The following is a 16,249-nucleotide window of genomic DNA, read 5'->3' as shown; positions in this document are numbered from 1 at the left end:
CCAGCCTGTCTCCAAATCTGCTGCTCTTCTACATGTATGGGAGAGGGGGCAAGGGAGCTGAAACTTCTGCATCTGGATAGTCAAATTGGTCGGATTAACCTTATTAGCAAGATATGGTGTCTTGATGAATCCCCAAACCCCAAAATTTCTGTTCCAAAGAGGCTAGGAATTTAAATTTCTCTAGGAAACCAAATCACGAACAAGAGGACCTAAAGCTGCAGAAGAGGTAACAAATGTGAAAGACACAATAATGTGAAAGGTAACGCCAGCAGGTGGAATTAGCCATGAACATTTGGCTTTCCTCCTCCTCCACAGGCGATTGTACACGCACAGTAACATTCGGCAAGCCCAAATGCTGATGCTAATTGACATGCCAGATGTTCCTGGTGGGCCATGAACACTCTTTTCTGCTCTTACTGCCAATGCAGTTCTCCTTGTGCAGCATCCCACCATTCCCAGGTACCATTTCCAGGCAATGGTACCTGATGGATACATTGAGGGGTTTCATGGCTTTTTATCCATAAGGATATCTCCCACTCTGGCATCCCATGCCCGAAGTGTTGTCCACCAACGTGTGATCATTTACTTTGGGGATCTCACTTTGTATTGTTCACAAATGAACTTCGTATTTAAGCACAGTCAGTTTACCACGTGAACAACTACACTTTGAATAAAATGTAGTTATTCTGAGAATATCTGACATCAGGTAAACGTAGTTTCTTTTATCCAGTTTTGTGTGAAAACCAGCCAGCTTTGCATGACGTTTGCAAAACCAACATTAGCAAGTCCATGTTTGTCCCAAAGCTTCTGGAACCTTTGGATCACACAATGTTTTGAGACAAGAAGTTAATGCAAGTGCATAGGATAGGAACTGCCAAGAGGGAATGAGGGTCTCCAGGCTGTATTTCCACAACACAATTTCTTATTCCTGACAATAACATAAGCCTCAGCATGTTTTTGCTCAAACACATGGTTTGCTTCTCTTGTTAGGTGAGCAAACCACACACAGGGTCATCTCAAAGCCACAGGAGAATAATGTTGCTCTGGATTAATTTTAGTGATATTGAGTGTTGCCTGAGCACTAAATGTGCAGGGCAGGACAAATATATAACCACATATTGCAACATGTAGCTATACTGTGGAACTTGATGTCGTTTAATTAAAAAAATAATCTGTCAAACTCCATTTAGTCCAAAAGGAGGATGAAGGAAAGAAAGAAAAATTGTTCACTCTATTGTATTTTCAAAGCATTTGCCCTTTCAATAAATGTCATGAGCAGGGAATGTTTCCAGCGATCAATACTTGGACGGGAGAAGCTTTCCAGCACTGCTGAGTGGCTTTCACAGCAGCTGTGATCAAGATGGAGGGTTTGTTGTTTTGTTTTTTAACTTTATTTCCTTGGTCTGTAATATTCGTTGATGTAAATATTAAAACAGACCTGATGTTCACCTTGTCTTTGCAATATTTTGCACAGAAAGGGCTTTTCCCCCAATAAAATGAGCAATGCCTGAGAGTGCAGGAGAGGATGTGCTGCCTGCTACTGGTTTGCCTACGACCAACAAAGGAGAGAAGGACAAGAAAGAGTTCACCTGGGAATGGCTCACAGCTCTCTCCTATCAAAAGAACAGTTTAGCAACAAACTGGAAAAGGGGCTCAGGTGGCAGATGAATGGAGGGTGCCTGCCACATTCCTGGGAAGGCAGTGAGGCTCCTGCTGCTGCTCTCCAGGGATGACTCCAGCTCTGGGAGTCTTCGCAGGTGGCTGAAGCAGCGGTGGGATCAGCTCAGGCCCAGCCTGTGAGCTCTCCCATGACCTGGCCACTCCATGCAAGGCCAGGCATCCCTCGGCAGTGGCTGGGAATAGAATTCCTGCTGTGCTGTGCACTTGGGCTGCCCTGGGCGGGTGCAGCCAATGTCTTTGCAAACTGTAGCTCCAGTGCCTCTGAGGAAGGCACCATGAGCATAAAACATGCTCATTGGCAAGTCTTCTGGAAAGACACAGAGTGGCTTCCTGCTAGCTCCTCTTGATCTGGCCATACTGTTGTTGTGCTGATGAGATTTCCACACTGATGCTTCGTTTATGCTGAACACAAACAGTGGCACATGATGTGTGGTCCAAGGAGATCTGAGCAAGTGAGCACTGAACCAAATCTGGGATGGATTAGGGCCTGTTATGGGATGTACATTGATGTTACATTTGTGTTGCAGCACTGTAACATTTGAATCATGATGTCGTGATATGCAAGATAAAGGCTGGGGGGCCCCTTTATAGTACAATCTTTATGGCTTTTATACAGTGAAAAGCTGCAGAGATGAGAGGGAGCTGTGAGCAGGAAAGAAAAGCCATTAAATGAAAGTTCTGAGAGTGGTGTTTAGCATGAAAGACTCATTGGATTGTATCATGAATTTTTAAAGGAATTAGAGATACGCTTGAACCACAATTTCTAGCTCCAAATACCTCCACTTGAAACAAAATGGAGCCAGATTTATTACTTAAACAGAGTTCTGCTTGGACCTTCCCACTCTTTTCCTGTGTTTTGGCCTTGTGGAGAGCCCACACTCTCCAGACAGCAGTGAGGGGATCAGGTCTTGGCACAGAAGGTTGCAAACTCCCTATGGTGCCTGAGTGGAGGCTTGCTGAGGAATAGCCCATTGCCCTGAGGGCAACGAGGACAGTCCCACTGCTGGAAAAAAGGCAAGGATGAGTGAGTTGAGGTTGTTCACCTCTTACTACCAGCCTCACTGGCTGCAGCTCTAGGTTTACAAATTTTGTGATTCCTGCTGTGCCACTGCCTGGATACAAAAGTGAGCACCACCTTGGGTGATCCAGAAGGATGTGGTGAGTGCTACAGGTGTCCTGACAGCAGCTCCCTGTGTGTCAGTGGACTTCCCTTGGTGTAAACTAGGTATAAAAAAAACCCAAAAACAAAACAAAACAAAAGGCAGAAAATCTGGGTTTAAAAGTCCAAGTCAACAAATACAGTAATTTGCCAAAATTCAACGAATTGTGGTTTTGTATTTGTGTTTTAGTAGAAAGATGAATGAGAAAGAGATAATTTGGAAAGTTTGATGTTCTGGACTTTATTTATTTTTGCTTTTAATTTCTACAAGATGTTATTTTCCTTGGGTTTATTCTGTCACTTATTCCCATGGTGGGACTGAAATTGGGTGGGGTTGTTTTTTTGTGATGATGGGCTTGCAGTGACTGTGGCTGTATTGCAGCACTGTACATTAGCACAGTAGCAGCAACACTGGAGTTATCCCAGGGTGATTCCTGCTTGACATACATTTGGTTTAAAGCAAGAGGGCAAAGTCCAGAAGACTTTTGTGCATCCCTGAGTGAGCTGCTGATAACCAATCCAGCAACACTATTATTTGTACTTCATCTGTGTTTCGAGACCAAGCCAGGGGTCAGGTCAGAGTGTGCTAATCAGTACATAGATGGGGAACAAAGACAGCCCTTCCTCTCAGTGCTCATCTCAGAGGCCTCATCCTGGGTGAGCTGGAATAAATAGCTCCCTAGGCTGGTGGATTTCAGCAAAGCAGAGCTGCCTTGCTGTGGCTGAAGGTCTGGCTGTTGGCAGCCAGACACATGGCAGATAAAGCACAGGTACACACAGTGTGGCTGGGAGGGTGAGATGGCAGTGCTGGGCAGAACAGCACGCTGTCCAGCTCACTGCTGCCTTGGCCAGCACCAAGTGGTGTGAAATGGGTCACTGCCTTTCCTGACTACACAAAATGCCCCTATCTCATGTGAAGGCATATCAGGAGGACTCTTGTCTTGGGGAGACTCAGCTTTGGCAACCAGCAGGGATCTTCTAATCCTCTGTTGTGCAACCCCTGGGCTTGTCATCAGTGCCAGGTCAAACTGGCTAAGTGGGATGTACATTAAATGCTACCAGTCCAAGGAGCTGTTTGCTTTTAGTAACATTTGCTGCCCCTTTGAACAGGTGTAAATAACTGTAACACGTATGGCAAAGGAGAGCTATCTTCACATGGCATGCTTTGATTTCTTTGCTGGATACAGCTCTGCTCCTCTGGGTTCTGATACCTTTCTTTGACAACACCCATCATTGTCTGAAGTGGAATCACTGCTTTTGAAAGCATTCAGAAGAAAGATGTGCATCCTTGTTAAGGGGAGTGCTCAGCCAATTCCCTACCAAGGAAGCTGCCTGATCCTTCACTCCATCCAGTGAGCAGCTCTGCCTGCCTTGCCTGCTGCCTGCCCTGCTGCCCTGGCCATTGCTCATCTGCACAGTCCTGCCTCACCCAGTATCTGCCCTGACTGACTTCACCCTCTGCCTATAATGGCCTCACAGCATTGTATAATTGCTCTCCCACTGTCCTCTGTCACTGCATTGCAGCACTTCAACAATTCCTAATGCATTTCCATTACTTTCAGTTACTGTTTCTTTGCAGGCTCTTCTGTTCAATCTCCAGTTGAGTCAGAGTTTCTTTGTATTATTTGAGGATTTCTTTCTACCTTCCATTCACTTCTGCCCTGCTTCCCTCCGTCCCCTGTCTTACATTAAACATTTCCTGATCCATTGCTTCATATTCCCTGTTGTGCTCCATCCCATGACTCACTGCACAGGAAATCTCAGTTGTTTGCTCAGGATGTTCTGGAGGGCAGGGGCTGAGGTCTGGAGAGAAAGAGGAGTAGGAGAGATTCAGTGAAGTTTGGAGGGAGACAAGATCTTTGTACACTTTCAAGCCTTCCCAGCTAATGCTCTTGAAAATAATAAATTGTTCCTACTGGTTTTTTTATTCAGTGTTTTCTCCCAGGAATGGAAGCATGCTGTCATCCACTCCTCCAGGAAGAGACGTCCACTATGGCACAATGAACCAAAAAGGCTCAGGTTCAACTTTCAGTTTTCAACCTCTTGTCTTTCCTAATCTGTAGAATACCTTCAGATGAGAATTTCCCCATCCTTCTAGCTGTGAGGTGCTGTGACTGTTGTGATGGGGCAGAAGATGAACCCTCTCACTTTGCTTGCTTGTGGTTGGTTATGATGCTGATGGTGGTAGTGGGAAGTCCAGGTAAAAAACCTTGATTTCTCCAGTCAGTAGTAATTTAAGATAAAGAAACTTTGCCCCAGAACCAGCAGCACAGGAATTTGAATGTGGGTTTTTGCAGCTCTGACCAAACTCTTCCTTATACCAGCTTCCCCAGACAGTTGGGAAAGATCCTGCTTTATTTCCAGTTCAGATGGAGGACAAATGTTTGAATTTGGCATGAAACAGCTCGCTCTTTTTATTAATGACCAGGGGCTTGACTGTACCTGGTGAGTAGCTCTTATATGTGTTAGGAACGGCACTTCTGTTATGGCAAGGGCCCTGAGCACTACCTGGGGGCTCAGTTCTCTGCTCTCTGCATCCCGAAGGAGAGAAATGACTGACTTTCCTGAATGCAGCCGGTTCTGGTGTCTTCAAGGTTGTGGAGTTCCCATACGTATTGCTATTTCTCTTCTGGAGAGGAAGAGATGCCTTGGACAGAGCAGGGAGAAAGCAAGGAGTTTAAAAATAAATAGTTGTGACAATTCTATTCAGAAGTGTGGAGTGAGGGGAAGTGTGTTTCCATGCATTGCCCAACTTCCTGATTCAGGCAGTTCCTTTTGGCGAGCCCCAGGCGGGTGGAAATTTGCAGTGTTTTGTGTCAGCAGCCCACGGCACCCTCCCCTTCCCTCCGTGACCTCTTCCTCCTCTGCACCGTACACTGAGCCTCAGGGAAGGCAGGAGCTGGAAACTGGGCTGCCCCGGGACTTTTCCAATTCATGAAAATTTGCTGCAGCCACCTAGACAAAGGAGATCTAAGAAGAGAAGGGAATCCCCTGAACTCAGCAAGTTCCAATTCCCGCTCCCATCATCCACGGCAGCAGCCTTGTCCTCAGAGGAAATCAGATGAATCACATTGTGCACAGCTCTGAGCTGCTTGCTGGGTGCTGCAACAGCAGACCAGAGATCCTGAATGCTCAGAGGAAAACTCTGCCCCCTTGCCCTGGTAGTGAAGACTCCATTATTTGTGTTGTGTTGCAGACAGCTGTCCCAGGTGGCCCTGGTATTGTGTTGCCCAATGCTGTGCAAAAAATAGGAGTTTGTTTCTGCACTGAGGAATTTGGGTTTTTTGATAAGGAAACATCAGAGGTTGTATTTTATGAAGAGGTGAGACTGGAAGTAGCAGAGAAAAGTAGTGATCTCCTTGCAATCACTTGTTGAGGTCAGTTGCTCAGAGGTTGTCTTAGCTTGGAGGGGGCCAGTAAAACAACAGCACATGGTGATGCAATGGCAATAAGTCTGGGATAGGGCTGTAAGATGTAGAACTGCAAGATAAGCAGATTTATTTCTTCAAGTGTGTAAAATTCAACTATCAAGAAAAACTGCAGGAGGCACCCCCACCTCCTCCCCACTCTAAAAAATAAAAAAGTAAAAGAAAAACCACATTTGCCTTGTCCAGGAGGACAAAAGTAACCTCTAGCTGTCACAGCAGACTGAGTGTGCCCTCAGGCTATCTGCATCTACCAAACACCACCACAGACAGCTGCAAGGTGTTCTGCCAGCAGCACATACAGCTATCTTTAAGGCAGCAGCTTTCACAGGTAGAAGTACTTCCTCTTAGCTTGAAAGGAAAATGCTCACCTCTAACTGGAATTCGTGCATGTGCAAGAGTTAGTGGTAAGGCAAGGATGAAAGGCTGAGAAAGGCAAGGAATATTTTTCTGGGAAGAGTTTTGCCATATCTTGCAGGCAGCATTACAAGCAACCATCAGCCTTGGCTAGAGAACATTAATAGGGAGCTTCCATAGGTACGTGTGGAAACTGTTCATTCAGAGCCAACAACCACCTCAAGAAAAGTCCCAGAGCCACCTTGGGACACGGGAGTATATATACATCTCTTTTGTAGATGCAAAAAACTGTACTTGGAAGTAATGAGTTTGCTCTGCTATGTAGTTGTACCTTTTTCTGAAGAACACCCCTCTGACCTGTGTTGTGTCTATAGCACAGAGAAACTGGAGACAGGACCACAGGGCACAGGGAGTATTACACCAGCATCCACGTGGCATAACCAGCCCCACTGCTTCTTAACAAGACACAGACTTTCCAAAATACAGTGTGGCACTGCGGTGGGGCACTGTCTCCAGCAGCTGCAGAGCCCAACTGGAACATGTAAACTCACAGGGGAGGTCTCTGCAGAAGTGGGAATGAACCCAGTAGCTCTAAGTCAGGATCAAAAAGCTAAATTTGTTCTCTTATGAGTAAAAAAGCACTGAGAAGAACAGCACATCTTTTTTTGCCAGATGGGTAGTAGGACTGGAAAAGGACCTGAAGAAGTAAAACTGGATCGTCCCAGTCTGTCAGTTATACTCTGGAATTTGGTACCATTTGATCCCTGCACTTGACTTAAATACCCCCTCTTTGATTGCATGCATATTCTTCAGGCAAAGCAAGGTTATTCATTTTATGTTTTGGGTTTTTTTAATCAGTCTGTCAGACTGATGTGCAGATTAAATACAGATGCTTGCATGGTTTTCTGTGTGACTTTTAGTGCAGAAAGACTATTATATTTACAGCAATTTCTTCTTTTGACACACTCGATGCTCCCAGTCTATTTGAAATCCAAGAGTACAAGAGTTTCTGTGAGTGTGCCTCATGTTCAAAACAAGAACGTTTGCTAAATTGCTGCAGCCAGGGTGAAGCTGGGCACTGACAAACACAATTTCCCTCTCTCCAGTGCACTCGGCCAAGCACTTAGTGTCCCTGTCACAGCAGTTCTGGGTCTGTCCTCAGATGAGACCCACACTAAGTGTCCATAAACACACAGAAATGTGCCAGTGCCTGACAAGTGTCCGCAGGAAGCTGTCTTCACTTGGTTCCCAGACTACCGACTCCTCAGTAGTCTCAGCAAGCAGAGCCACATTCTTCAGATGAAAGGCTGCTGCATGCTGCACTGCTAGTGATGGTCCCTGTGAGCTGTCTCTGCTCAGCTGAAGCACACAAATGGCAGGGTAATGTGCCTTAGTGGGCAGAACAGGAGATCTTTCACCCATCTTCCAAACTGACCTGCTCTCTTGGTGATTTGGTTCCTAACACCTTGGGTTAAGTTACGTGTGCTGTGATGCTGACTCCTTGATGCTCTCACACTGCTTGATAGTCCCTTGGCAACCCCAGTGAGGGTGTCTCCAGATAGGATCCCCAGGGATGAGAAGTTTCCTCACTTGTCATGTTCTGCCCCAACAGAACTGCTCTGGCACCCAAATATCACTTTTCCATCACCAGTAAGAGCTGTGTGTGCTGCTTTGGGCTGTAAAATGGGGAGTTGCAGAGTTGCTTATCCCATAGTTATTGTTACAAACTTGTTCCCTCTGACCTTCTGCATTGCACCCTGATCCTGCAGGGCTCACAAGGCATTGCATTACACTGCAGTGTAAATCCCCGGACAATAAAAAGTTGATGCGTCTGAGGAAAACAGAGACAGCAACATTTATGTGCTCTGAGCAGCTATAAATGCACTGTGCTGTGGACACAGAGTTAAGTGTTTTCATAAGACTGCCTTGGCTTTCTGTCATTGCTCAGAGGTTCCCTCAAGGCCAGTGTACCAAGAAGGCCCTGAGGAACTGCTCCAGTCTTGTGGTCTGTGTGCTGGAATTGATCTCAGCAGGGCACTTGTGGCTGCACAGCAGACCTTTCTCTAGACACTCTGCAGTGGTGTTAAAGGCCCACACATTTCAGGGGCTAGTTAGCTGCTTAGGTGGTTGGTTACTTAATCTCAGACAAGAACGCAGCCTGGTCAAATACAGAAGATAACAGATCTCATAAAATGCAAAACAGCAATTCTGCAACAGTGGTGGAGAATTTCGAACAGTCCCTCTTCTGTTCACAGATGGACTCTAGGTACTGTGTTTGAATACAGGGGAGTCCTCCCCACCAGATACCACTCTTTTCTGGCATCTTCCCATTCCCAGATCCTCTGTGAGATGAGGAGCCAACCCCCTCCTCTTGCAGCTCTTCAGCAAGGGTATCATTCACTGTGAATGTGGCAAAACTGGGCTTAGCATGCACATGAAACTGCAGTGGACTCACCATTCCACAGAAGTTTAATCTCTATACATCTGAGTGGAGGGGGAGAAAATGGTCTGTGAGGCAGATGCTTTTAAGGAGAAGCATCTGCCTTATAAATTTATAAAAGGCACCCAAATGTCCTTGGAAAATGTTCCCACTGCTCCTTAATCAGAATGTATTCTTTTTGAAGCCATCTGGGACACGCATGTTGTCCATTTCAGCTCAGCCAAGCAGAATTGTCATCACTGTGGTTCAGTGCATTCCCTCTTCGGTGGCTTATTTTGTACATGGTCATGAAGATGGATTAAAGAGCTGATAAAAAATTTGAAGCAGTTCTGTCCAAATTCTGTAGAAGGAGATTATGTGAAAGAATAAAATCAAATGTCAAAAATACCCCTGAATTTTAAGTGACGCTGCTCTATTTCTAGAGAAACATGTATCAACAGCCTGCTCTATCCTTGCATGAGTTTTATCTTTGTGTCAATGCATTTTTTTATGAGTTATTTTTTAGTTTACACTATGAGCAGAATTTTTCCACCCTAGATTACTCCACAAGTTTTTTATAATATGCTGAACAACTGTAACCATAAGCAGTAGTAATGATATCCCTGCATAAACTTTTAATTCTGTTCATGTAAAAAGTGTGATACTGAGTTTCCGGGCCCTTCCGTTCTGCTTTCTTTTGTGTGGTACAGACTGGGATTTCACCTGGTTCAGTACTGCTCTTAGGACTGTTGTAGTTTCTGATTTCTTCCCCTTTTCCTTTTCCAGACCTGGCTAACAGAATAGCCCCAGTGCAGCAAATTTGGGTCACAGTCACTCTGGAGCAACAATTGAATGGGAGCAGAAGGGGCTTATGGCTTCCACAGCAAACTGATGCTGGTTGAGGTTGGACCTTGCACATGTCCTTGGAAGAGATGCATTTTCTCCTTTATGACCTTCGACCACTCCAGAGACACACGAAGAACTAGAGCATTGTCATTAGAATGAGGTATTAGAATAACCTGAACCCAGGAAATTTCTACTTGATCTCATACCAGGAACTGCTTGCCGAATAACACAGGGCTCTTCCCAAAGACTGAGAGGGGACTTTCCAGATCACAAGCAGTTTCTTCAGTAATTCTAAAATCAATACATCTGAGTGACATGTCTGGGGACAGCCCAGATAAACACTCAGGTACATAATTCCCATGCATGTTGTAGCCTGCCTGTATGGGCAACATGCAGTCCATGTCAGGAAGAGTTCAGGGAGGGATGCTATCTCATATGGAGTGTCCACAGATCCTCTGGTACAAACCCTACTAGTGGGAGAAAGTCAGCAAACTAGAGATTTCATCAAGTGGGATATTTCTGCAGAAAATCAAAGTGGGAAGTTCTCAATCAACTATGCCACCAGCCAAAGAGGGAAAATGACAATGGAATGAGAAAAAGGCTGAAAGAGCATCTTCTAGTGCAGTCCTGCCTCCTCACCACAGTACTGTTCTCTCCCTAGCACCATCTACACTAATGTCTCATTGGTTGCAATCATTCAGAAACATTTTGAAGCCTTCTCACAGGATATCCCTGCATCCATCCCAAATTTGGATAAGCAGCCACAGTTACCATCTCTACAAACTCAGGAACCAATTCCTTTTGGAAAAGAGATGTGAGCATAGGTCTCCATAGGACCACATACCTTTCTTTCAGAGACACTTAATTCTCGTGTATCGTTGAATAATTGTCGTTGTGGTAGAACATCCAGAGGCAAGGAAGAGTGTGACAGGTGCCTGACAGATGTACACAGCAATAAGTTGCCTATCCTGGAGTATTTATAATTGAAGCAGACAAACAACACACAAAGGGCAGGGGGAAATGTGAAGCAGGCAGTCTCTACAAAGACACACGTAGCTGCAGGAGGCTTGGCCCAAAGACATGCTTCTTATTCTGTGACAGATCTCAAGACCTGGTGTTTCCTAACCAAAGTAAATGAAAACATGAAGTTGAACGTTCATGAGCAAGGAAAGGTAGGAAAAACATCTAGGTCTATTTGGGACAAATAGTTTCTTTACAGCATTTGGTAATATTTTATTTTAATCAGCCTTATTCCTTTGCACCAGAATCTGAAGCTCTAGATCTCACTCAAAATATGTTTATTTAAAAACAAAAATTCTCCCTCAAAGTTTTGTTTTAGGATATTTGGCAGCAACTCTGTTATTCTGTGAACAGCTCTTAACAGACTGTGTTCTGGTAACAAATGTTTTGTCAAAGTACTAATAAGCAACTCTGTTGTTTCCAAGGCTTTTGTTCTCTGAAAGCATTTAACTAAATGATGCAGCTTCTATGAGGTATAATACTCATTCTGTGTTACCACTCCAGGAAGAGATTTGATGGAGCAAAACGTACAAATAGTGGAATCTGGTTCAGCATGGAGCTTAAAAGAACTGTCCTGACCTTTATCAGAAAGGGCAGATTGAGATCAAGTTCTGACTCCAGCCATTGTCACCTGCCTTTTCACCTGTCTTTACAACAAAACTCTAGGGCAGCTGCCAACACTGTGGGATCCTGCTCCACTAGGGAATATCAGGTGTTTTCATTCAAGGATAGCAGTGAAATGGTGATGCTTTCAATGGGAAAAGCTTCTTGTTTTGGAGGTAAAGAGCAGCCCATCATTTGAGAATTGGCCATTTTTTCTCCTTAAAAGATGACCTTCTTTTCCATTAATGATTTCAGATCAGCTATATGCAGCCATAAAACTCTCGGTATTTATTGTATTTTCACCAGATTTGTGAGGGAACATCCAAGGCTAAACTTGCAAAGGTCAGACATTTTCAGCATTCTGGTACCTTTATCCTTTCTCAGGAGAGATATTTGACCAAGTAGATTTTCTGTGCTTTGTCAGCCCTGCTGTCAGGATAGATCTCCATTTGAGTGCAGTGACTTGAAAACTGGAGTTAGTCTTTAGTTTGGTGGGATTTTGTCTGACACATTAGAGTCTACCAGCCCATAAGATACTTGCACAATACAAGAATTTTTTCTAAAACCAACTATGTCTCATCATTCAGAATTCCTCACCTGCATTTAGTTTTAGAGTATTGTAGGTTTAAAACTGTGGCATTGTGCAGTCTGGTCTAAACTTAGTTCATCTCAACCACAGAGCATTTGTCAGACTGTCTGCTACTGGGGAGTGTTGACTCACTAAGTACAAGTGGTCTTGAATCAGTGAGTTTCTTAGAGTCTGGGGTTTTGTGAGTGTGATGACAGTAAAGAAAAAGATTATCTGTGCTTCTATCATAACCAACCAATGCAAAATAATTGTCAGAATAACCGTCTGAATTTCCTTCATTAGTTTCGTCACCCTCCTATTTTCCTATCTCATTTATCTAAAGTATTTCGTTGATGTAGAGTGGCAAAAAACTGAGATATTTTCAGCCAATGGTTTAGATTATGGCTAAAAAAGAAGATACAAAATGTGCTGTTACAATAAATACTGATTGCATAAACTACAAGTTTTTTAGTCATCTTCCTTTGGGCAGTCTGTAATCCAACCAGAGCTGCCCGTGAGACCTGGGTGTTCATAAAAGGTGTCTCTAAGGGGTGAACCAGGAAAGGGATGGCTTCCAGCCCTGCACCAAGCCCTACAGCCAGAGCCTGTGTCTGGGCACTGCTTCCTGTCCCCTTCCACACTCCCTCCACACCAGGCTCCAGCCCTGTGAGACAGCCTGGAGAAATGCCACTCAAGCAAAAATGAATCTACGTTGCAGAAATTGCATTCATTGTAAGTTTAAAATAAAAGCCATCAGTGTCAAAAGGGGGAAAAAAAAAAAGAGGAAAAAAAGAAATAAAAAAAAGACAAGAAACAAGCCCTGTCCTACACAACCGCATTGCTGGCTGCAAACAGCTGAACATTAGTCAACCCTTGAGTGCACAAAGAGAGACTGGTTGTAAACAAAACGGAGAGAGCTGAGACGGAGCTCTAACGAAGGCTATTGAAGTTTGTGCTCTCTGTAACTTGAAAGCCGCAAATGCTGAAAGAGCCATCTGTATTAAACCATGGCTGGGATCATGTTCATTAGCTGGTTGGCTGTAAATATAGCCTCCCCCCAACACAAAAGGTAACGCATGTCAGCTCAAACCATCACCAGCAGGTTTGTGTAAATATTTACTGGGCTGTTCAGACTGCTGTAATTTGAGGCTGTTGATGTCTCACAAACAAGTTAGAAAATGAGCTGGCAAGTTCCCGAAAACAGTGTCAGAAGGCAGCTCTGGTACAGTAGAGGGAATGGGAGCTTTGTGCTCTTTTCTCTGTGGGCTGCAGGGCTTCCCAACTACTCCAGTCTGGCTAGCTTTTGGCCTCCTTACAGTCCAAACTCAGATTTAAAGGTTCATAACCTCTTACACTTAATTTTTTTCTTTAGATTCTAAGAAAATATTTCTTGGGAGTTTTGGATGTTATGACAAAGATGAGAGTTTTTCTTTTGAATTAATTATTTAGTTAATTATTCCTTCTTTCATAAAAATTCATCAGGGCCTAAGGCCCTTGTAAGAGGGCTGCAGGATCACAGGTGGTCCACCCACCTGAGTGAAACTTCTGCCCAAATCCCCTGTGGATCATGGAGAAATGTTGGGCTAATCTCCATGTGGATGAACAACCACTGCATTAGTCTTTTGGGCTTGGGATGACTGCAGCAAGTATCCAAGTCTATTGGAGAATGCAGAGTAGAGTGGCTGAATATGGCACACAATGTCTGTCGTGTCTTCTCCAGGAGGCAGGGGCAGGGCACACGTCAAAGCTCTGACTCCATGTCTGCCCACACACTTCCTTCCATCTGTGCAAGCTCTCATTCTCCCAAGATGATATCTAACAGGCTCTTCCCAGGGAGCAGTTTGGATTCAGACATCTTACAAAGTGGGAAGTGGAAGTAGGGCCAGAAATTTCATCAATTCAGTCATGAAGACATGCCTCAGGACTGGAGGACAGTCTCTGACCTGTTTTACACTGTGGTGGGGCTGTAGCTTCAGCAATCACCTTTCTCCTATCTCCTTGGGGTGGAAGAAATCCCCTATTCACAAAAAAAGCCAAATTCGGGAAAGATCGACCTTCCTCTACTCTCATACTGTATGCGATGCCTGGGTATAATTTTAAATATCTGCACAGTGATGATTATCTGAGCAGCCCTTTTTTGGACACTTCTATTTTTGAAGTGTGCTGGTGCCTAGGGTCTTTTCTTTTCGTCCTCCCAGTGAAGACAGCAGGGAGAGTTTAGGGTCCAGAGGTGATCTGCAAGTCCAGGGAGCAGTACACAGAGAAATGCTCCTTGGGGCTGAAGGGCTGGGAAGGCTGATGCATTCAGCATGTGCTCTATGCCTGTAGGCCTGCTCAGCCCTGGAGGTGCTCCCTGAGAGATGACACATTTCTCTCTCTCATTGAGAGTGCCATTGCCCAAATGAACTGCAGGCATGGTGACAAGGAGAAGTTTTCTCCAGAAGAGATCTGTTGTCTTCACTGATGAAAATCATCCCTATCAAAATGAATACTTGACATCTGAGTGGCATTTGCTGCATTTAAAGGTGATGGGGATTCCTGAGTGATGCAGAACTGTTGGGGCAGGTGTTACAGAAACCCTGCTGCCCTTCTTGTGTGTGCAGGTGTGTGCAGCAATTCAAGAGGTGGGGTCTGGTGCGTAGCACACCCCCATTGCCTCTCTGGGGCATGGCTGGGTGCATGCGGCTGTCACAAGGCACTGTGAGAGCTGCCTGGGCTGCTGTTGGGCATTGCCTGCCTCCAGGAGCAGGGAAAAGCATGGCTGGCCCAGCTCAGGGGCCATCAGCATTGTTTCTGGGCATGTGTCAGGAAACAATCAAGCAACAAAATGCCTGCAGCTATATAGCCAGGTGTACACGTCCTACCCCTGAACTACTATGTGCTGAGTGCTGCAGAGCTGTCCTCTCGGAACTTGAGATGGCTGAAGGAAGAGAGATTTAATTTTCCCAATGGAGTGCCCTGGACTTACACAACCTCATGGTTTAGTCTAGCAGATTTAATGTGATAAACCTCAGAGAATGATCCTGTGATCTCAGTGTCCTACAATGTGACTCATGCACTAAAAGCAGCCCTCTGAGAAGCCAGCTGTGTAACACCCAGGTAGTGAGTAATTTCATTTGTTTGGTGACAGGGGACAAGTTTGCACCCTCCACACCTAATTCGGTATTTCAGGTGATTTCCATCTGAGGTAGGGCTCTGTCACACCAACATTTCAGCTCTGACAATCATGTAAAGAGAAGGTGCCCACTTCCACCCAGCCTTCATGGATGGCTCTCTTGTTCAGCATGAGAAAGGCATTAATGTGCTCATGGTATGGATTTGGGGCAGCAACCCCTTTATTTAAAGTGGCAAAAACAGAAGTCTTATGACCCTCCTTATCAAAAAATCTTCCTCCTTGCAGAATTAAATGAAGTGCCTAAATTCCAGAATCACAGACACAACAGGTCCTGGTCTTCTGGTTACTGCAGGAAATGAATAATTTCCAGATATTACCGGGACAAAAGACTAGATCTAATCCTGTGGAGGAAAAATAAAACCCTATCTGCACTATGGCAATGTGTGGGTGTGTATTGCACCAATCTCCATTGGAGGACATTTACATTAATGGCAAGAACTAGTTTACCATGAGAGGCAAATTGTTGTGGGCAGCCCAACAGCAAGGACTGAGCTGGCCTGAAGAGAGAAAGAAATCCCTTTGTTTAAGGGATCACTTCCAATAGGTTAGACAGGAGCATGAGTCCTGCTCTGTCAGTCATCTTTCTTCATGGGTAAATGCAAAGTGGAAAAGCTTCCTCAGACAGGTCTGCCTCTCAAAACAAGGGAAACACAGGAAGATGTGAAGTGGCTGGGAGGAGGGAAAATGTAATGTTTTTAATATATTTACATTAATATTTAATGTTATCATAATTTAAAATAATTTTAATAATGAATTTTCCAACTACTATCACTCCATCACCTGAGAAAGCAGCCCAGAATATGAGGATGTTACTATGCTGGACAATAAACAAAATCCTTTATGCAGATTTTCATGTAAAGGGTATAATTTCCTCACGGAAAAGTTTTTTTTCTACAATCATAGAGTCTTTCTTCTTGGCTCACATCAGCTTCAGTCCATCAGCTTTTGCTGACAGCATCCTTCACTTGGGTCATTCAAAGAGAAGAGGAAAAATATT

The sequence above is a fragment of the Sturnus vulgaris genome, chromosome 3, assembly GCF_052056855.1.
Source record: "Sturnus vulgaris isolate bStuVul1 chromosome 3, bStuVul1.hap1, whole genome shotgun sequence".
Lineage (NCBI taxonomy): Eukaryota > Metazoa > Chordata > Aves > Passeriformes > Sturnidae > Sturnus > Sturnus vulgaris.
The sequence above is the reverse complement of the archived record's forward strand: the minus strand, read 5'-3'. Positions refer to the sequence as shown.